Consider the following 22,096-nt stretch of genomic DNA (forward strand, 5'->3'; position numbering starts at 1 on the left):
TCATTTGGCTGGCCACCAAGCCCATGTGAGCACCCAGCAGCCTCATCACAGCACTCAGTTCTTATTTTTACTCTAAACTTATACCTGAATATTACTGCAGAAAACCAGATAATTGGGTTGGATGGATATAAACAAATTATCTCTGGCCTCAACTGACCTTTAGGCAATCACTGTTTCATCCATCTCTACACTCTTCAAAACTTCTCCCACAACCACTCTTTTCCTTATGCTTTAAGAAAACAGACGGCATCTGTTATGGACTGAATGCCACCCCACCCCAAAATTTATATATTGAAGTCCTAATCTCAAAACATGGCTAGATTAGAGATAGGTAAGGCCTTTGAAGAGGTGATTAAGTTAAAATGAGGCCCTTAGAGCGGACTCTAATCTTGTCTGACCAGTATCCTTGTAAGAAGAGGAGATTTGGACACAGGAGAGAGGCCAGGGATGCATGGGAACAGAGGAAAGGCCATGTGAGGACACAGAGAAGACGTCTTGGCCATCTGCAAGCCAAGGAGACAGGCCTCAGGAGAAGCCAAACCTGCCAACACCTTGATCTTGGACTTCTGGCCTCCAGGACAGTGAGAACATTAATTCCTGTTATTTATGTCACCAGGTCCATGGTACTTTGTTATGACAGCTCTAGCAAACTGACTAATACCTCATCAGAGAAGAAATCTAAGAGACTCTAAGTGAGAGCTCTGAAATGAAATAGTTCTGGATTAAGACTTTTGCTCTGTCTCCACTTAACCCCAGTTCCCTCATCTGTATCGGAGGATAATCATACCAACATCACGGGGCTGCTGTGAATAAGAAATCACTTACTGTGCCAATCACCTAGCATAGTACCTACGATATCAAAAGCCTGCCTGCATTGCCTTCTTTCCTTTCCCTATCAAACACCCATCCCAGGCCAGTGCCCTCCAGCCGACAGTGGTCTCTCCTACACATTTACATAAGCATTCAAATGTTTGTGAAACCGAAACAAAAAGCCTCTTGTTTAACTTGACGTTTCCCTCTAGCTATTGGTCTCTCCATTCATGGCCAAGATTATAAGCATTACATATACTCTCTCATCTCTCCATCACTTCCAGTTCTTTCATCCACTCCCTTCAGCCTGGCTTCCACCACCACCACTGCACTGAATCTGCTTCTTCCACCCTCTTCTAGAGCTGCCATGTTGCCAAATCCAATCGGCACTTTCCAGTCATCATTTTACTAGACCTTCGACCCATTCCATACAGTCCATCCCTCCCTCTTTGAAACTTTCTCTCGTTGGCATCCCTGACACCACATTCTCCTCATCTTCCTCCCACCTCCCTCATGTATCCCTCCCAATGTGCTCTGCCATCTCCCCCATTACTTGATATTTAAACGTTGGAATTCCTCACGGTTCAGCCCTAGACTGCATTTGTCTCCAGTCAATCCCCTCCGTCCACAAGGCTTTCACGCTATGTGTGCCAAATACTCTTAAATGTGTATTTCCACCCCAGATGTGTAGCTCTTCTGAGTAACAGACCTCATCTATTCAGTTTATCCACTGGAAATCTGGTAGATATCATAAAATAAACATGTCCTACACTGAACTTTTATCTCTTTCCTCACTCCCCCCGCCAAAAAAAAAGAACATACTCCACCATCTATATAATCCAGCAAATCACTTCGACAAAGTATTCTGAAAAACATCCTTGACACACCTGTTCCTTCTCCCTCACTCCCTTATCCAACCTGTCACTAAGTCCGGTCAATACTACCAATAAAAGATTCCTACAAACTGTCTTCTATTCGTTATCTTCACCATCATTACTGGGCACCATCATCTCCTGGTAGATTCTAAAAAGCTCCAAATCTTCTTGGTTCTCTCTTGCCTCTCTCCAGTTCTTGCTTCTCAGAGCAGCCAAACAGATCTTTTCTTTTTTTTTAATTAATTTCAGAGAGGAAGGGAGAGGGAGATAGAAACATCAATGATGAGAGAGAATCATTGATCAGCTGCCTCCTACATGTCCCCCACTGCTGATAGAGCCCACAACCCGGGCATGTACCCTGACCAGGGATTGAACCTGGGACCTCCTGGTTCATAAGGTGAATGCTCAACCACTAGCAACGCCAGTCGGGCCAAACAAATCTTTTTGAAATACAGTTTCATGCAAATCCTTCAGTGGCTGCCCATTGCCCTCAATAAAATCCAAAATACTTAACATATTATATCAGGTTCCTGCCTACCTTCCAACCTCATGTCATAACACAAGAGTCAGAAACGCTGGCTCTTGCCCCAGTTTTGAACACACAAAACTGTTTTCTAACTGAAAACCTTTCTACGTGGTTATCCCTCTTCATACAATGCTTTTCCCTTCACATTTGTCTGGTTAACTCCTACTCATACTTCAAGGCTGACTTAAACTGTCACTTCCCCACAGAGGTCTTTGCTGACTTCCCTGTCTAAATTGATTCCCTAACCTCCATCCAGATGTTTCTGTATTATAATATCCTATTCTAATGTTTTTCACAGTGGTTAGCATAATTTTTAATTATATACTTCTTTGGGTGATTGCTGACTATCTCTCCCAAATGGACACTAGGCCCCAAGAACTATGCCTCTTATTCACCATTACATCTGCCCAGTGACTAGTGGGTGCTGACTATGCTGGGTCCTAGTAAGGATGAAAGAAAAGGAGGGAGGAGGAGAGTGGATTTTGGCAGTGGTTAAACTTTGTTTCTTCATGAAAATAGCCAAGAAAGCCAACTGTTAAAGCTGTGATAAAAATGAAGAAAACAGGCCTAGCTGGTTTGGCTCAGTGGATAGAACGTCAGCCTGTGGACTGAAGGGTCCCAGGTTCGATTCCAGTAAGGGCACATGCCTGGGTTGCGGGCTCGATCCCCAGTAGGGGGCGTGCAAGAGGCAGCTGAATCGATGTTTCTCTCTCATCATTGATGTTTCTATATTTCTATCCCTCTCCCTTCCTCTCTGAAATCAATAAAAATATATTTTAAAAATAAATAAATAAATAAATAAACAAAATGAAGAAAACACACAAGGGGGGAATCTGAGAAAGGGATGATTTGTATCCAGGTGTACACGAATCTAACACGCTGCTACTTCACTACTGAGCCTGTCTCCCCTATGTCACCAAAGCACAGCTACATGTTGAGAGAAAAAGGCATAAAAGCAAAATTCAGTCATTCGATTTAGACATATATAAAAATACTTTAACAAAATTGGTATCATATAATACATAAGTTTTAAATATTTCTTTCAATCTTAAGAATTTTCCTATGTCACTAAATATTGTAATAGCAACACACTCCTAATTTTAAATATTTAATTATTTATGCTCATTACCATAAAAGTAAAAAATTCAGGTAAGCACAATGAAGAAAATTAAATCACCGAAAGGCCCACTCTTCAGAGACAAGCACAGTTAACATTTTGGTGTATTATCCTTCTAGAAAATTGTCTCTGTTTCTATATATATAAACATTTACAAAATGGGATTTTACTGTGTATAGTTTTAGAATCTGCTTTTCTCACTTTCTACATCAGAAATACATTTTTACATCTTCATTATAATGGTTTTTTAATTTCCTTTATGTAAGTGAAATCATAATTGATTTCACCAATCACCTACTTATGAAATTTGGGGTTATTATTCATTATTCTATTCAATGTTGCAAAGATGCTTTTAAATAATACACACATCTTTAGTTGTCTCCTTAGAATAAAGTTCTTATTGTGGAATTGCCAAGTCAAACAGGAAATATTCATCTTAAAGCTTTTGATAAGAATTGAGACATTTCCCTTCAGAAAGACAGTACCTCTTTACATACTAGTAATACATATGAATAATGTGTTATTGAATGCCCACTATTTATCAGGTTCCAGTATACATTACTTTTAATCTTCGTAATAATTTTTCAAAGTATTTATTGTCATTTCCATTTGAAGTTAAGTAAACCAAAACTCAAAAAGAGTAAGTGACTTGCCCACAGGCACAAAGCTAGTAAGTGGCAGAACTTACAGTCTGGCTATAGGACAGGCTTTTCCACCAAGCTATACTGTCCTTTCATCATTTTTATTAGCTTAATAACATTTAATTGTATGATACAGCATGAAATATTAACACTTCCCTTATTCTATTATTTGACATTTAGACGTTTCAATATTTCATTAAGTAACACTGTAGTGAACAGATGAACAATTACACTAAATCTATTTTTTTAATATATTTTTATTGAATTTAGACAGAAAGGGAGAGGGAGGGAGAAATAGAAACATCAATGATGAGAGAGAATCATTGATCAGCTTCCTCCTGCACACCCCACACTGGGGATCGAGCCCACAACCTGGGCATATGCCCTGACTGGGAATTGAACTGTGACCTCCTGATTCATAGGTTGACACTCAACCACTGATCCACGCCGGCTGGACTATTTATTTCTTTAGAAAACACAAAATGAAACTTGTTTACCTCACTAGTCCCATCATACTTTTTTCTTTGAAAAATCAATTTCATTTAATCCTTTAAAGCCCATCTTAAGAATCACACCATTCATGAAGCCTTCTATTGACTCCAGACATCATCACCAGCTTTCTGACTACTCATTATCTGCCTCAAAACTTTTGTCACTGCATTACATAAATGTATCACTGTTCTGTTAGTTATGGTTCTAAATTAGTTTCATGTTTGCAAATCTAGTATCCCTAACAACACTTTAACATCTTTGAGGACAGAACTATCTTACATAATATTTGTAACTCCCTTAGAACATGCCACAGTGCTAGGTACATAACAGATGGTCAACCTTCACACAGTGGTTGAAATGAATTGAAAATTTAAATGTCAGCTATCCTATATCCTACCAATGTTCTCAAAATAAATTCTTTAAAATTCTAATATTATTTATACAAATATCAGGATAAAATTTGTTTGAAATAAAAATAATGCAGAACTATTTTTCATGACTTATTTTCCTCTCATCTGTCATTTCAATAGAACTCCAAATAACCATTTTGTTTGATATATATTCCAAAGGTTTGTACAGTTTCTTCATTATCATTTTCAGTATTTACTCATTTTCTTTTCTTCAAATAGGCCACTCACTTTACTTTTCACAACTTGGGCCCTAAACATGCTGGGTAAATGTCCTGGAATTATCGCAATGTCCTGCAGAGAACTCTGGGATGCAGTGTGAGTTCCCACCTACAGCCATGTGTGACCTCAAGCAAATCATTTAATATCTCTGAGCTTCAGGGGTTCTTGTTTGTTTGTTTGTTTTGTTCTCATTTTTGCCAAATGAGAAATTAAAATAATACTTCCCCCACCTTCTTTGCAAACATTGGTTACTAATATAGATTTGAAGCATATATCCTAATTCCACCTTATTTATTATTGGCACCTTCTTTCACTACATAAAGCTCATGGCTTATGGATTCGCTGTCATTGCCCCTCTTTAAACTATTCATCTTCTCTTCAGTCTAACCTTTCACTGAGAAATGATAGCCATAAATAAAGAGTAATTTATAAATTTGGATCGCTATAAATATTCATCACAATGGTCAAAGTAAAAATTATGCATGGTACCTTTTTCATTTCTTCTCTTGATTAGAGTATCAATACAAAATTAGACATCCTTCTTAATCGCCCTGCATATCTGTCTTAATTCACTATGTTTGTGTCTGTCAAAGTGTTTCTTCTGTCCCGTAGATACTATTTCTTGGTCCAATTGGTTCTATCTAGAAATCATCTCTAAAATCTACTATTTTCTCCATCTGCACATTAATTCAAGCCTGTACAATCTCTTTCCTCAGTTATTGCTGTGATATCCAGACTGATTCCCTCTGAACCTTGTTTTTACATGATATCCAAAGTGATTTTTCTAAAATGCAAATCTTCCTCATTTCCTGCTGGTTGAAATCCAAGTAATCAACTTAGCATATAGAGTCCAGCATGAGCAGATCCTTGCTCATCTGTCAAGCTTCAACTTCTGTCTTTTCCATATGTATCCACACTTCAACCATACTGACTTATAGAAACCACAACTAACGGTGCTCATACCCTCCCATGCTTTTGCATATAATATTCCCTCTACGGGAATGCAATCTGTCCTTCTCTGCCTAGCCATTTCCTAAGAATTCACTGAAGCTCAGCTGTAACCAGTTCTGCTATAGATAACTAACCTTCCCTACCACAAGCTGCATTAAATGCATCTCCTTGGCACTTTCATAGCCCACAGAGCTTCCCCTGAACATAACACTTACCACTATCTGCTATAATTATTAAGTCAATCACTGTCTCTTCAACTGGGCTATCAGATCCTTGAGATCAGAACCTGTCTCTTTTATTTTTGTACTAGAGGCCCAGTGCACGAATTTGTGCATCAGAGGCATCCCTCGGCCTGGCCTGCGGGATTGGGCTGAAACTGGCTCTCTGACATCCCCCAAGGGGGTCCCGGATTGTGAGAGGACGCAGGCCAGGCCGAGGGACCCCACCAGTGCACAAACGGGGCCTGGGACCCCACCAGTGCACAAACGGGGCCTGGGAGGGACACAGGAGGTTGGCCAGCCGGGGAGGGCTTACGAGAGGAGGGCTCCTGGACGTCCGGCCAATCTCGCTCAGTTTCTATCAGCCAGACCCCAACATCAAGCTAACCTACCAGTCGGAGCATCTGCCCCCTGGTGGTCAGTGCACGTCATAATGAGCAGTTGAGTGGCCTTAGCATATCATTAGCATATTATGCTTTGATTGGTTGAATGGAAACCTGATGACCGGACACTTAGCATATTAGGCTTTTATTATATAGGATATCCAGCATTTAATGAGTGCCCTGTTATAAATAAATGCTTGTTGAATAAATGAATGAATGAATCCACATATATGATTTTTTAGTACAACAAAGCAGTTTAGAATTTATATTCCTGTCATGGACTAATTTTGTTTTTTGTTTTTGTTTTAATCTTTATTGTTCAAAGAATTATATACATCTCCTTTTTCCCCCCATTGACCCCCTCCAGCCCACCCCTGCCCCAGGCCTTCACTACCCTATTGTCTGTGTTCATGGACTAATTTTGGATCTTGGCTATGACACTTAAATTCCCTGTACCTCATCTTATTATTACTTATAGGAAAAACAATTTGTATCACAAGAACTTCTGTATCACTTTCTTCCTAAGTTTCCAGTTCCACTACTGGCCATTTTGGGGTGTGGAGCTGGTCTGGCAGAAAACCACTGAAGGTCCGAGGACGGTCTGTGTCTGAAAGGATGGAAAGAAAGCAAGGCTATTCCAAGAGTCAGAGAGGCAGACAGAGAACCCACTCTGAGTGACGAACCGCATGAGAAACCAGGCATGGCCTCATGGTCAGAGAATGATATGTGCCCCAGTCACACCTGACCAGCTCAGGGACTGGTCAGAGCAGAGGGATATACAGAGTGCTCATCTCTGAGTCAGCTACCTACCTCTAGGTGACGAAGGAAAGTGAAATACCCTTCAGAGAGGCACATCCCTAGGAAGGACATTTTGGGAAACATAATTTTAGGAGAAGTAGAAACTATACTGGTTATAGCATAGCTAAAGTGGTCCCTGTTCTAATCAGAATGAGTTAGGCTGCCATCCTCTGTTGGATAATAAGCACAGAAAAGAACCCCTGAGGGCAGAAGGCGCCCAGGCTAACTACACCATTTGAGGACACAACTTAAGTCCCTATTACTGTTAAAGAGCTCAAGTCGAGGGAACCTTGGTTGGGGGGTAATGTTATAGAAACAGAGGAGAATTTGGAGTCCTGTCTGATACCCACTAAGCTAATAGTCAAGTTATTTGTATCCTTTTAGCCCACTGCATTTAGAAGTCCTCATTAATATAACTGCTTCTTCTCTGTTTGTCCTTTATTTCCACATGAAGCTTTTGTAGAGAAAGGAGTTTGGTTTGTGTTTTTTTTATTTGTTTACTTTTTACTATAGAAATTTTAAACACAGCCCTGGCTGGTGTGGCTCAGTTGGTTGGAACGTCATCCCATACAAAGAAAGGTTGCTGGTTCAATTCCCGGTCAGGGAATATAGCCAGGTTGCAGGTTGGATCCCTGGTCAGGGCCGATCAATGTTTCCCTCTTATATCAATGTTTTTCTCACTCTCTCGCAATCTCCCTTCCTCTCTCTCTCTAAAATCAACAAAGACATATCATCAGGTGAAGATTAAAAAAAAATTTAAAGACATACAAGGAGAGAAAAAAGTAAAATGAAGCCCATATACTCAACACTCAACTTTGCTAGTGCCATCTATTCCAGTCCACAATATCATTTTTGCTTGAGTATTTAAAACAAATGGTATTAATCAGATCACTCCACTTATTAATATTTTAGTATAATTTCTGACTAATAAAGACATTTATAGCATAATTACAATAGTACTATCACACCAAATAACAGTAATAAATTCCTTTATATCAGGAGCCAAACAAGATTTTCGAAGGGCATTTTACAAATTCTATATGCACCCTTTCCTCATTCCCTTCTGGTATCACAACTATAACTTGCACTCCCACAAGAACATAGACAATATCGGCCTGTAGTGTCTTTATTTTCATTTCTGCCCCCATGTTCCAGCTTCTCCAAACCTTTCACCATTCATTCATTCATTTCATTATACATCTGTAATTTTCTGCTGTCACTACAAGAGTCTCCTCAATCCTCCTCCTCACCCCACCGCCAAAAACTGGAGCTTTTCACACACAAAAAGAAATATTCCATTTTACAGATGGAAAAATGGAGGAACCAAGAGTTCAAAGTATATAGCAAATGAGCCAGGTGTCATTTGAATTCAAGCTCTTCTACTTACTAACTATGAGAACTTGGGTAATGAACTTCTCTGAGCCTCAATTTCCTAACCTATAAAATGGGGATTTTAAAATATTACATGTATAAACTACTTAGCACAATGACTGGCACATAGTATATAATAAATTGCTACTATAATTAGCATTATATGTCAGATCCTTCTCTTTCCCCTTTTCCAGTCCAATATCTGTCCCTTAAAATAGAATAACCTGTGAAGTAAGAAAAACACAACAAAGACCTTTCATCAACAAAATCAAGCATAGCTCTTACACACACACACACACACACACACAAAATCTACTAGTGCATTTGGTACTGAAATCCAGTTCTAGATTCAGAGAGTTGTCTTTTTTGAAGACTAAAAAAGTAAACATAGCTAATAATAAAGATATTCAGAAATGAAGATGAAAGGAGAACAATGCCACAACACATTGTTTGGGAGTTCTAGTGAGGAACCAGAGTTCTTTGCAAAGCCTTAACCAAAGACTAATCCTCCTCTTTTGAGGATAGTCATCCTCTTTAACGAAAAGCAAAACCACATAAAAGATACAAATGAAGGGTGATGGAAAAGGGTACACATATTTAAAGAGCCAAAACAGACAAATCTCCCCTCAAACGCAAAAAAAATGTCAGATATCATAAATTTCATTGCTAACCCTTTCAATTATCAATACTTACATTTATATTATATATTTTAGAAGGTTTTAGTTCCAAGTGGCAAACTTTACCTGTCACTTTCAACAGACAGGAGAGGTCAGCAAAGAACACTCCCGTTCTTTGGCAAGTGACTCCACCATCATCATCATCATCATCATCATCATCATCAAATACATTTGGATAGCCTTTACATTTTTCAAAGCACTTCCACATACATTATTCAATTACATTTTTGAGCAGTTAACTTGCAAAAAATAATATGTCAGGAGTTTAGGAAATGTTACACATTAAGCAAAAGTTAAGCAACAAAGATGAAGGGAAAGATAACAGTGATCTTATTCATTTACCAGATATTGATTGAATACTCACAAAATGGTCTAGACACTTTGAGATATGAATAAGTCAACAATAAAAATACATAATCCTCATCCTCTGGGCCAAAATAATAGTAATAATTCATAATTCTGAATATTTATGTTGTGCCAATAAACATAAAAACAATAATTGTATTTTTGTTATTAATCCCATATTATCAATGATAAAACCAAGGCTTAGAGAGGTAAAGTAACTTGCCCAAAGTCACATAGGAAGTAAATAATAGAGCCATTTTCTGACATGTCACCTATAAAGAAAAACAATTAAACTAGCTGTAACCCACCATACATTTTTTAGCACATTAAAAAACACATAGAGCCCTGGCCAGTATGGCTCAGTTGGTTGGAATGTCATCCCGTGCACCAAAAGGTGGTGTGTTTGATTCCCAATCAGGACACATACCCCGTTTTCAGGTTCGATCCCCATGTGCAGGAGGCAATTGATCAATGGTTCTCTCTCACATCAATGTTTCTCTCTCTCTCTCTCTCTCTCTCTCTCTCTCTCCCTTCCTCTCTCTAAAAACCAATACAAATAAAATTAAATAAAAACAAAAAAACACACATAGTTACCTAGTATCATCCAATGCTTTCATGCATGAATTAGTGATACCTAACTACTTGCCAACTGGAAAGTCTTAACATGGAAACATTTCATTTGCCAGACATGAAGCACTTACAATAAAGAAAAGGGGAAAACAATTTCTTTGCCAGAAGAGAAGACTGCTGTTTTGATCTCTATTGCATTATTGGTCAGGCGAGCTTGTGCTGGAAACTGAAAGTCAGATCCATTTCATGGCATGATGGAGAAAATGATAAAGTGGTGAATTTTCTCCAAGTTGAGTTTGTTGGATATTAGTAATAATTTGAAATGGAATAGGGAGCTCTATTTTATTTTCAGGCAATCAGGTTAGGTTATATAAGCTTGTTTTTAAAGTATATTGGGCAGCTTTCTCAGATCAAGATTCTGAAATTGAAGAGTCTAAGAGGCCAAATTCCTTGTACCTACCATCCCATCCAGTGAGTGACTCACAAGATTGTACTTTCTTCCTGATGTGACAAGAAGAAAGTATTTGAAATGGCAAGGACAGGGTGGGGGGGAGGAGGGGAAGAGGAATTTTTTCATCTCTCATTGCTAAACTGTACTGAGCTCTCTATAATCATAGATTTTTGAGGAAGTAAGGAGCTATTTGGTGGAAATTAAATAATTTCAGAGATATACAGAAGCTGAAGACTCTGAATCATTCTTTAAGTTTCCATACCGAAATGCAATACACAAGACATATTTGCATTATCAACCATCTGTCCAACAAATGTGGCTCCATTTCAAAAGAAAATGATTGCACCAAAAATAAATTATACTCCCTAAGAAGATGCGAATATTCCTAAATAAGAAGATAAATTATAAACAGCACTGTCCTGAAATTTAAATGTCTGGCTCTGTGGACAAACTCTGGGAAATATTTGGGACTTTACTTCCCTGCTGAAGTACATTGTCTTCCATGATCGTGCTAAAGTCCAAGTTGAGATTCATGATCAAGCTGGAGTTAAATTTTAGACGTGCTGTGACTCAGAACATACTGCATAATTCCCAAGAATAATTTAATCCATCATACATTTCTCTAACTTGATCAAACTAAACAACAATTAAATATAGAATTATAACTCTTTAGAGACACTCTTTAAAACTCCTAAAACTATAACATTCTTTAGTATTGACTATGTACCAGGAACTATTCTAAACACTTTACCCTAGCAACCCTTATAAGCCTCACAACAATCCTATAAATGAAAAAACTGAGGAAACTGTTAACAATTTCAAAAATTCATGCAGAATACATATAAAGTATTCTTTTACTCATTAAGCAAATATTTATTGAGGGTCAACTATGTGCCCAGTACTGGGGTATAACAGTGCATGAGACAGCTATAGCCCCTGATCTCATGATGTTTATGATAAAGTGCCAAAGATGAACAAAATAGACCAAAAAAAATGTTTTAAAGGTCTATAAAGAGCCATGCATGGAGCTGAAATAGAGAATAAAGGATCTAGGGAATCTCTTCTTTACATATGGTGGTTTGAGAAGGTCTCTCAGACAATATAATATTTAAGTTAAGGCATAATGAGAAGATGCTAGACATGAAAAAAATGGGAGAAAGTTCCTGGGTTAAGACCACAAAGTGAGCACAGTCATCTAAATCATACACACCCGAGCCCAGCCGGCGTGGCACAGTGGTTGAGTGTCGACCTATGAACCAAGAGGTCACGGTTTAATTCCCAGTCAGGACACATGCTGGGGTTGTGGGTTTGATCTCCAGTGGGGGGCATGAAGGAGGCAGCTGATCAATGTCTCTCTCTCTCTTCATTGATGTTTCTATCTCACTCTCATTCTCTCTTCTTCTCTGAAATCAATAAAAATATATATTTTTAAAAGTCACTTAAAGCATACACCACCAAACTACAGTGAAAGGATTGTTTAAAGAGAAGAAGAAAGAAACAATAGGCAAGAAGACACACGGCAACATAATTTTGAAGCCGAAAAGCCAATAGACAAGTAGCAATTGACTTGGTAGACCAGAGAGAGTTGAATCCCAGGCCAACAGCAAGGAAAGCTGAGAACAAACAATGTGCATCTCAGAATTCTCAAAAAGCACTGAATTAATTGGCAGCACCAGATAGCTCTGAATTAAAGGTGTGGGGCAAGAATGGGAGTTTTAAAAATAGAAGGAGGGCCCCAAACCGGTTTGGCCTGTGGACTGGAGGGTCCTGGGTTCGATTCTGGTTAAGGGCTCATGCCTGGGTTGCAGGCTCCATCCCCAGTGGCGGGGGGTGGGGCATGCAGGAAGCAGCCGATCAATGATTCTCTCTCATCATTGATGCTCCTATCTCTCTCTCCCTCTCCCTTCTTCTCTGAAATCAATAAAAACATTTTTTTAATAATAATAAAAATAGAAGGAGGGATTGTCCAAAAGCTGTTTAAGAAGCAAAATGATCCCTAAATGATCTCCACTACTTCACATCCCTGAAAGAGCTCCTCTCCCAACTCAGTGGATCTGAAGTCTACTGTCTAAAGAGAATAGACACCAGAGAGTCTCTGGAATGAAAGAAATCAAAAACAGCTGAAGACAAGTTAACCTACCTAAACCAATGGGATTTAATGGGCATGTGGAGTTTGGATACTGAACACAGAGCTGAGCCAACCTCTGCCCACCCCACCCTACCCCTAGCAGACAGACCCTTTCCCTTCAGGCTGGAGATTGGAATCCTCTTTTTCTCTCCTTCCTTCTATGAACCTAACCAGTCAAAGACGAAAGACCTAAAGACAGTGACATCAGGGGTTTCCCAATAAATGCCCCCAGCGATATGCTCAGGTCAGCTCCTTAGTCCCAACCCTTAACCATAAAGATAGCAAAGAACTGTAAAGAAAGCCTCTAACATAGAAGACAGACCAGAAGGAACAGAAAATCAGCTTGGAGAAAAGTAATCTATGTAGAAGGAAAAATACTTTAAAAAACCTGTTATTAATATCAGAAAGATAAGATACTCTACCCAAGAATGAATGTTGACGACCTATTTAAAAAAAAAAAAAAAAAAGCTCCCTCATCCCGGCGTGCTCTGCAGACTAGGCCAGGCCTGGGCAGGAAGATGGTGGCACCTGGTGTGGAGCCACAGATCTTGGTATAATACTTGGTGTCCCGAAAGGATCTATGGCAAACACCGTTCTCCTGGCCAGTGGGTGTACCGGTGGCGCAGGCTTGTCACACAACCACTGCGACCTTGCACATTCACCTTGACCACCCACACACTGTTGCTTAGCTCCGGGAGCAGGGGCACATGAGCAAGGTGGTCCTTGAGGCCCCAGATGAGATACCCCACCCCCCCGCACGCCCCCGCAAAGGAGCTGGCTGAGACACTGCAAAAGGAGCAGCCAGAGAATGTCACCACTTGCATTGCACTCCGTCCCTACCCCAAGGGAGAAGTGCATCCATATTTGAAGAAGTTCCAATTGTTCAAGTGACTGATGTTATGAATTGCTTTGATATATTTGAGTATCAGCTGGATCCAGAAACTGCATGCCATCCAACCCTCAGCATCTTGTACTCCTTTCAATGGCAACTTCCTCTTCCCTTTAAATTATGACAGTTTCTTGAGAGTCAAACACATGTTCACATTAAAGTTGTCATTAGGAAAAAAGAAGAAGAAGAAAAGTGCAGCTGCTGCAGCCACTACGGGAGGCATCTGTGACAAGATGAAGCTCACCATTCTGGACCATTATTCTCAGCCAGTGACTGGGCCCCAAATACATCAGGAATGTCATCATCTAGTTCAACCCAGGACCACACAAGTGCTTCATCCTGGAGCTCCCCACTGGGAGCACCCCACTTGGCCACTATAAGAAGCTAACTGAATACTACAAGAATGGAGAGCTATCCTTCAAATAAGCGAAGACCTTCAACATGGATGAGGATGTGGGTCTTCCTCAAGACCACCCACAGAGTTGCCACTCCTTGATGCGGGACAACTTCTTCAAGCACACTGACATCTACCCAGAAAACACCCACATTCTGGATGGGAATGCAGCTGACCTGCAGGCTCAGAGGGACGCCTTTGAAGAGAAGATCAAGGCTGCAGGAGGGACTGAGCTGTTTGTTGGAGGCATCGGCCCTGACAGGTACATTGTTTTCAATGAGCCGGGTTCCAGGCTGGTGTCCAGGGCCCGTGTGAAGACGCTAGCCATGGACATCACCCTGGACCAAGCTAGATTCTTCTATGGAGATCTCACCAAGGTGCCCACCATAGCCCTGATGGTGGGCATGGGCACTCACATGGATGCTACAGAGGTGACGATCCTCAGCACGGGTGCTCACAGGGCATTTGCTCTGTACAAAGCCGTAGAGGAGGGAGTGAACTAAAGGTGCACCATGTCTGCCTTCCCACGGCATCTCCGCACCGTGTTTGTGTGTGATGAGGATGCCACCCTGGAGCTTAAAGGGAAGACTGTCAAGTATTTCAAAGGTTTAGTTCTTGTTCCTAACAAATTGGTGGACTCCTTTTACAGTATCAACGAAAAAAAACAGAAACGGCAGTCTTCTAAGAAACCACACTGTGACTAGCCTGTGCTACTCCTAGTGTCAAGTACCTCATTGGGACAGGCAGGGCATTCTGGAAATTGTCTTTTTAGAAGGATAGAATTGTAGTTTTTTTTTTTTTAAAGGGAGGGGGGAATTCTATTTCTTTAATCCTGTATGATTACCCCGGATAAATAGGTGAATTTACAGTTCTCAGCTGTGGAGCGTGGAGCCTAGTCGTGGAATTTAGCTACAGGAGAAATGACTTCTTTGTAACTTACTCTTAATCAGGAAAAAAAAAATCACTCCATAAATTTGGTGTCTGCTCCACACAGATTAAGGGTTTTTAGATTTCTGTTCTGCCTGTGACAATGTTCACATGTGCAAACACACTCCTGTCAGGAATTTCTATCCTTATGTGCAGATTCTCAGTTGGGGGGAATAGGGGTTTGCTGTCCCGGACAAAACCTCTTTAGAGGGACTTGAGACCCCCTTGAGCGAACCTGCCCCTTATTTGAGAATCACTGTTCCAGACTAAGGAACAAACTCTCAGTGTCTAAAATCAGCAAAACGAGGCAGCGTCTCTGGTCAATAACAAGTGCCATGGAAAGAAAACTGCCTTTTCTCCTCTCTCTCTCTCTCTCTCTCTCTCTTTCTCCCTCCCTCCCTTCCTCCCTCTCTCCCTCCCTCCCCCCATCCCTCCCCCTCTCCCTCTCCCAGTTGACCTTTCCATAAACTCTGAGGACTCCTAGGGGGAGGGCTTGGGAGCATAGGCTTAAAGAGAAGGCTTTGCTGATAAACTCAGAACCTCAAGGGGCCCAGCAACAAGAAACTCCTCTCCCTCAGGGACCCTCCAGCACTGGGAGGAAGGCAGAGCCCTCTTTCCACCAGAGTCCTGTGTTTTTGTTCCAAGGCCTCACTGGGACTTCCTCTTTTTACGTACTGATTAACAAGTAGAAGGCCCACTGGGGCAACAGACATGGCATAATTTCAATGTGGTGTTCAGCCAAGTTGATGGGGGCTGAGGCAAGCAGCTCAATTATGAGTTGTCACAATACATGAGTTGAGTGCTAAGACAACATACAAATGCTTCTAAAGTTGCCTTTCCCCACCTAAAATACCCTGCCCTTCTACCCCCCTCAGGTTTATGTGGCGTGCTCTGATGTTTCCAGAACATCAGGAAATAGAACTCTTTTGTCCCTTTATTCTTCACAAGGTGAGTCTATTCTTTACCTTCCTTGTACTCTTCTAAGCCTCCTCCTCCCTGTCTTTGTGCCTGTTTCAAGCTACTGCTGCCTCTATTTCTGGGGAAGATCTTTCAGAGCCCAGCTCTGCCTCTAAAGTGCTGTGTTTGGTACCAGCATTTTGTCTTTAGCTTTTATACATGATTGTGCTGCTATTCTGTTTTAAGCTAATAGATCAATGGGCTTGTTTACAATATAATATTTTCTATTAAATTCAACAGTGTAAAAAACAAACATAGGAATCCTTGAAAATTAAAAATATGATCCTAGAGCCTGACCAGTGTGGCTCAGCAGTGGAGCATCAACCTATGAACCAGGAGGTCATGGTTCGATTCCCAGTCAGGGCACATGCCTGGGTTGTGGGCTAGATCCCCAGTGGGGGGCATGCAAGAGACAGCCAATCTATGATTCTCTCTCATCATTGATGTTTCTATCTCTTTCTCCCGCTCCCTTCCTCTCTGAAATAAATAGAAATTATATATATATATATATATATATATATATATATATATATATTCCTAGAAATAAATAATCAATAGAAGGGTTAGAAGATACAGTTAAGGAAATTCCTCACTCCCTAAAGTATAGCAAAAACAAACAAAAGACAAAATAAGAGAGCAATGATCAATCCAGGAGATCCAATATCAGAATAAAAGGAGTTCCAGAAAAAGGCAATAGAGGACCCAAAAGAGCTAAAATCATTAACAAAACTGTTAAGAAAATTTTAGAATACAGTAGATTTAAAAAGTCTACCATAAGGAATAAAAGTTGACACATAACAAGGCACATCATTGTAAAATGTCAGAAACTCATGACTTTGGACTTCTCAAAGCAACCCTGGAGCAAGACAGAAATGAAGTAATGCCTTTAAAACCCAGGGGGAAAAATTACTCTCAAAGTAGAAATCCTTATTTAGGCAAGCTGTAAATAAAAAATAAAGACATGCTTAGACTTTCATGGTTTCAAAAAATGTATTTCCCATGCATCCTTTCTCCTAGGAAAGACCCAGCTGTGCATCAGGCATAGGAGGCAATCAGTCAAGATCACAGCACCATGGTCTAAGAGAGACTGTTGAAAGCTGTCGTCACCAAGGGCCCCACACCCAATATGCTGGGCTTTTAACCCGACACAGAATGCCTGGGTGAGTGTGCCCCCATTCTTACTTGTCCGTAAGCCAAAGAAGTTCCTACTCTCCTTCACAGTCTCCTGCAACGCCTAAGGATGCTCATTTTACCCCCAAAGAATTCTTCTTTGACCTACTTCTAAGAACTAGGGGTAGGTCATGTTAAGCAGAAAATACAAAGTAACCCATCCTCAACCATATTTTTGCCAGAGGTACAGTACTTGGTTCACACTTCTACATCCACCAAAAGCCCCAACTATGGTGAACCTTGCTTTTCTTGGACTCACTCCTGGCCTTGATCAATGACAACCCCAGAAGGGGCTCTCAAGGATACTGAATTCAAACTGTGTCTCAGAGACTCCATTTAGCTCATCTTCATGATATGAAGAGAGAATAAATTACATATACAGTTTCAAAAACAATACTAAATGCACACTCAGGTACCCACCACCAGATAAAAGGATATTTACTGTATCTTATCTGTATCTAGCTCTACTTTCATCCCCCTCACTCATCATAAAGGTAAATATTTTTTCTCTTTAAGCATTCTTTTGCTTTTCTTTAGAGTTTCATCCCCTCAGCATGTATATAAACCGGTAGTGAATATAAACAATGTAGTATTTAATTTCAAAAAACTGAAGAGCTCCCAGCCAGTGTTTCTCAGTGGTTAAGCATCGACCTATAACCCAGTAGGTCACAGTTCGATTCCTGGTCAGGGCACATGCCCAAGTTGCGGGCTTGGTCCCCAGTAGGGGGCGTGCAGAAGACAGCGGATCAATGATTCTCTCTCATTATTAATGTTTTTATCTCTCTTTCCCTCTCCCTTCCTCTCTCTGAAGTCAATAAATTTAAAAAAGAACTGAAGAGCAAGCCCAAACTCAGTGGTATAAGGAAAACACAATATTGCCATTGATTTCAAGGTTCCCTTATTTACAAATTTTGGTCATCTCCTCTTAGTGGCAGCAGAAAAAAGGAAAGGACTAAAGGGGCTGCCATGACTTCATCTTAATACAGACACAAAGAGTGGGTGAATAGTCACAAGACTGGTCCTAAAGGCTGCAACCATTTATTCAATAAATTAATCTTAACTACCAGAGACAGGGTTTTTTAAAGAGTCTAGTTAAATATGCTAAAACAGGAGGGATCTGGGAAGAGGGCAATGGCAGCAAAGTGTATTTTTTTAAATATATTTTTATTGATTCCAGAGAGGAAAGGAGAAGGAGGAAGAGATAGAAACATCAATGATGAGAGAGAATCATTGATCGGCTGCCTCCTGCAGGCCCCACACTGGGGATCGAGCCTGCAACCCGGGCACGCACCCTGAATGGGAACTGAATCATGACCTCCTGGTTCACAGGTTGACACTCAACCACTGAGCCACACCGGCCAGGCAGCAGCATAGTTTTTAAAAACCCAAGCCCCTCGACTAAAAACAGACAGAACAATGAGGATGACAACCCAAAGAAAATATCTACAACAACATTAGGTGACAAAGTAGCACTGTGTACCAGTTATCAGAGGATGGGACAAACTTCTGACAGCTACACATCCATGTGCTATCAGCATCCATGCAGGAAGACACAGAAGGAAGGCCTTTGGGCCTGATGGTCCTCTGGACAGGAGAATTCTCAATTCATCCACAGGTACTCACAGGGAACATTGGTGACCCAACCTGAAACAGAAGTCAAAGCAGGGAGGGGCTTCTTCAGGTGCTAAGATCTCTAATGAGGGAGCAGGGGCTCAACTCTAAACTCTAACAAACCAGGATAAAGCCCCGTGCTCAGAAGTAACTGCTGTGAGTAGAATCCCCACTGAACAGTGCAAGGATATTAGATGCAGAGGAGAAAGTCCAAATAAAAGACAACCAAAGAAAACAGGTCTCAGAAAGAACAAGAGCATATTTTTATCACTTTGTAAAACAAGAAAATAGAAGAGGAGCCCTAAAGTTATCCTGACCTAACACTCCCTCCTAAAATTACAGAGAACTTATTTTGCTTTAAAAAATGAGCAACAGGCCAAAACTGGTTTGGCTCAGTGGATAGAGTGTCGGCCTGCGGACTGAAAGGTCCCAGGTTCAATTCTGGTCAAGGGCATGTACCTGGGTTGCGGGTACATCCCCAGTAGATGTGCAGGAGGCAGCTGATCGATGTTTCTCTCTCATCGATGTTTCTAACTCTCTATCTCTCTCCCTTCCTCTCTGTAAAATATCAATAAAATATATTTTTTTAAAAATGAGCAACAGAAAATCCCATACGGATTTATCTTAAGAGAAAGAAAATAAGAAGCAGAAACATGTGCACTAAACAGACAAAAACTGTAACCTCAGATTTCAAAAAAAGCTAAAAGGAATTAAGAAAATGATTGAAACTGTTATTAAGCACACTGAATTAGGTGACTAGAGAAGAGAGAATCTGAAAAGGAAGGTGAAAGAACTCTGGAGATAATTAGAAATAAAAATATTTTTAAATATTTTTTAAAATATCTTTAAAATGAAGACAACCAGTAGAAACAGGAATAAATAAAACATGGATAATGCTTAAGTAAAATAAAACATGGAAAGGAGGAATTCTTAAAAATTAAAAAGAAATAAAGAGGCTTCTGGTTATGATAAACTAAATCTCTACCAACAACCCCTCCTCCTGTCACGGAAAGTAACTACAAAGCTTGGACACGATGGAAAAGCAGCAGCCTGAGAGCACAGGGGAATGGATAGAAGCAGACAGGGTTCCAGCTGCCGAGAAGGGGAGCAGGCCCATGGCATTTAGCCTGGGGCTAAGTGCAGTCCCAGCAGCATGCACAGAGGTGAGGACACACAGAAAGAGCCACACCTTTCTGACCTGGGGAGCCAGGAAAGGAAAGCTGGCAAACATGAATGTTAAAGCAAGTAAGGGAATCCCACAAGGGAAAGGGGACCAGCAGACTCTGAGTACCCACCTCCCTGACGGATCCCTAGAACCACACAGATACAAAACAGACTCCAAGCAACCCAGCTAACGGCCAAAGATCTGAACTGAGGAAGAAGTTGCTGCATAAGCAACAGAGTTTACAGTGCAAGCCCAGACAAGAAAATGACCTAGTAAAATAAAGGAAACACTATTCATCAGTGGGAAATAATAGAATCCAAAGTCTCTACAACTTAACCTTTATAATGTCCGGGATACAATCCAAAATTATCCAAGATACAAAGAACCAAGAAAATGAAACACATTCTCAGAAGAAAAGAAAATCAGTCTAGTTCCATCATGAAGTAAAACAGATGTTGGAACTAACAGAAAGGTATATACAACTAGTATATCTATCCTCAGTGAAGTACAACAAAATATGCTTTCAATGCATGAGACTCATCAGAGAAATAAGAAGTCCCAACAGAAAAATAAAAATGATTTTTTAAAAAGAACAGGATGAACACTCTAGAACTGAAAAAATATAAATTTCTGAATTAAAAAAATTCACTGGATGGACTTAGTCAAATGGACATGACAGAGGAAAGACTACATGAACTTGAAAATAGATCAATAGAGGTATTCAAGGTTGAAGAACACACACAAAAAAAAAAAGATTGGGGAAGAAAATGAACAGAGCCTCAGAGACCTGTTACATAACATCAAACAGTAAAATTAAGGATGTGTAAATAGAATACCGAAAGGAGAGGACAAAAAGAATGGAGCAGAAAAAAATATGTGAAGAAATAATAGCCAATAATATCCCAAATTTGACTTTTTTAAAACAGAAATTTTCACACACAAAATAAGCAAAGCAAACATGACAGAATAAACATCTAGCAACCTATGTCGAAAGAAGCCAGAGATAAACAGTATATCTTGAAAGCATCAAGAGAAAAATAAATACAGTAGGTCCTCAGGTTATATGGGAGATCCATTCCTATGACATGACTTAACACAATTTTCACCATAAGTCGGAACCCACCTACATAAGCACCTACGTCACTCACATGGAGTACATACACAGCAGTAATGAAGTGAAACAGTAAAAAAATATTTAAAAGAAAGATAACAATTCCTGACCTTTACTTGTGGTAAATAAATAATAAAAAACATAAAGCACATATGTACATACGTCGAAATGACGTAACTTTTTTTTTTAATAAATAAACTAGAGGCCCAGTGCACAGATTCGTGCACCGGTGGGGTCCCTCAGCCTGGCCTGCAGGGATCAGGCCGAAACCAGCTCTCCGACATCCCTTGAGGGGTCTCAGATTGCAAGAGGGCGGCTCTTGGGTGACACACCCCAGAATCGGACTCATCACCCAAGAACCACAGCTGCTAAGTCACAGTAGCTCAGTAGCTCCTGTGTTGAGTGTCTGCCCCCTGGTGGTCAGTGCACATCATAGCTACCAGTTGGCCAGTTGGACAGTCGCTTAGGCTTTTATATATATAGACTAGAGGCCCGGTGCACAAAAATTTGTGCACTGGGAGGGGGGGTCCCCCAGCCCGGCCTGTGCCCATTCACAGTCTGGGACCCCTCAGGAGATAACGACCTGCTGGCTTAGGCCTGCTCCCGGGTGGCAGAGGGCAGGCCCAATCCCTAGGTGCAGCCCCTGGTCAGGCTCAGAGCAGGGCCGATTGGGGAGTTGGGGCACCGCCCCGTCATGCACAGAGCAGGGCGGATTGGGAGGTTGCAATGTCACCCTCAGTCACGCTCAGGATAGACTGATTGGGGGGTTGGGGCACCGCCCCGTTACATTCAAGGCAGGGTCAATGGGGAGGTTGCGGCGCCACCCCGTCACGCACAGAGCAGGGCCGATCAGGGGGTTGAGGCGCTGCCCCCTGTCACTCACAGAGCAG

The 22,096-nt window shown here is 40.8% G+C and overlaps 1 protein-coding gene and 2 pseudogenes across 1 annotated transcript in view; 2 read left to right on the top strand and 1 right to left on the bottom strand.

Annotated features, from left to right (window-relative positions):
* Positions 1 to 22,096, bottom strand: part of LOC139009254 (protein unc-79 homolog) — a 224,255-nt gene that overhangs the window by 183,774 nt on the left and 18,385 nt on the right.
* On the top strand, positions 13,411 to 13,873 carry LOC139007956 (putative peptidyl-tRNA hydrolase PTRHD1; annotated as a pseudogene).
* LOC139001648 (glucosamine-6-phosphate isomerase 1-like) lies at positions 14,105 to 14,969 on the top strand (annotated as a pseudogene).

Source organism: Myotis yumanensis, unplaced genomic scaffold (genome assembly GCF_028538775.1).
Source record: "Myotis yumanensis isolate MYYU_CA2020_CCGP unplaced genomic scaffold, mMyoYum1.0.hap1 SCAF_1, whole genome shotgun sequence".
Classification (NCBI taxonomy): Eukaryota; Metazoa; Chordata; class Mammalia; order Chiroptera; family Vespertilionidae; genus Myotis; species Myotis yumanensis.